Below are 1,631 nucleotides of genomic sequence, written 5' to 3' on the forward strand. Positions count from 1 at the left end.
TGTAGACCAGGCTGGCCTCGAACTCAGAAATCCACCTGCCTCTGCCTCCCGAGTGCTGGGATTAAAGGCGTGCGCCACCACGCCCGGCTAGTTTCCATCTTTTTTATATGATCAAGGATGTCATGACTCTTTCCTTTCCTTGCCTGATGTTAAAATGGCAGCATACTTGTTCTAAATTCCCAAGTACTGATGATGGCTTCAGAAATAGACGTTTGGGAGAATATAAGTGGCGGTCATGTTAATTTTTGTTTGTGATCAAACCAAACTATACAGTAGTTGTTTGAAAGAAAAAAAGAAAAACAGTCTAAGGGGCATTTTCTCACAAAGAAGTTGATTGTGAATAAGGGACTCACCTTTTAGTTCTTTCCGGTTATTCATGGTGCTAACGACTGCATATGTAAGGACCCTTTCATGGATCCACTGCTTCGTGGCAGGCAGGGCTGGATGAGGGTTCGGGTCTTTATTTGATTGCACGGTGAGGCTGGAAGTGTGCAAATCTTCCCATGATGGAAATGGAGTCACAGACACAGATCTAGTGGCCCTAGGGGTTCGCGTGGGGAAGCCACGCAGCCCTGCCTTATAGAGTCATTTTTATTCCAGTTAAACCAAGAATTCTTAAAGGCCACCTAGGACAAAGCCTTGTCTAAATTCTTGTTTTTAATTTTTATTATTCCCTAGAGGAACCGAGCCTGGAGGATGGCGGGTTGGGGGGGTGGGAGGGGGTGGGAGGGTGGTGGCTAGAAGACAACCTCTCCATCTTTTTCTCCGAGACACACCAGGCTCTGATTCCCTTCGGAAATGTGGGGAGCAGCTTCTATTTTCTCTCTAATTTGAATAAGCCTTTACAATAAGCCAAATGCCAATTCAAATGAGATCTAGATAAAAGGATTTACATTGATTTTCTTACCTACGGTCTGTCTGACTCACTTGCCTGGGAGTGGTAGGGAGGGAGGGGTGAAGCTTTGGCGTGGGGGTGGGGGGAACGAGCAAACAAACACTTACCCCTGAAAGGTACCCGTGCTGGATCAGTGGGGAAGCTGGGAGACTGGAAGACGGGCGGCCACGTCTTCTGGGCTCTGTGCTAGGATCTTTCAGGTTTAATGATTTCTCTGGGAGAACTGGTTACAGCTGCCCTGAGTAGAGGAAGAAGTATTTCCTCTCTTAGTAAGCAAGGGAGGCTAATCTTCTAACTCAACTGCCCTGGGAAAGAAAATGTGTTTTGCCTGTAGCTAAAAAAATCTGTTATACTCCAGTTAGGTGACAGTATCCCTGGCCTTGTTTCAAAAAGTCAGGCCCTTCCCAACTACCTACTCAAATGATGCTACTTTTCTCATTAAACGCTCATAATTATAAATATGATGTCAGCGTATCTGGAGTTTTCCAAAACATAACGTTTTAGAAAAGAAAAAGGACTCAAATGAAACACATTTGCTCAGCCTCTGCTGGGGCTGGTTTAGCAGGTTGAACATTTCTCATTGGGAAAATTGGCAGCCTGGGGACAGGTCACAGCCGCTGCATTCTAGTTACACTGTAGTTTTTACAATTTGAATTTACTCCCAACATTAAAAAAAATCAAGACAGCTTTAATGGCCACTTAGATTATTGATTCCTCATGAAACGAATTAGCTTGT

General features: G+C 44.6%; 1 protein-coding gene across 1 annotated transcript in view; it reads right to left on the bottom strand.

Moving 5' to 3' along the window:
- The window catches only part of Gpr1 (G protein-coupled receptor 1), a 32,411-nt gene extending 31,291 nt beyond the window's left edge, over nucleotides 1-1,120 (bottom strand). Inside the window, exon 1 of the mRNA XM_021173342.1 lies at nucleotides 1,003-1,120. The gene's annotated coding sequence lies outside the window, so the exon portion shown is untranslated. The remainder of the gene's footprint in view (nucleotides 1-1,002) is intronic.
- Between the last annotated feature and the right edge of the window lie 511 nt (nucleotides 1,121-1,631).

This window comes from Mus caroli, chromosome 1, assembly GCF_900094665.2.
Source record: "Mus caroli chromosome 1, CAROLI_EIJ_v1.1, whole genome shotgun sequence".
NCBI classification, from domain to species: domain Eukaryota; kingdom Metazoa; phylum Chordata; class Mammalia; order Rodentia; family Muridae; genus Mus; species Mus caroli.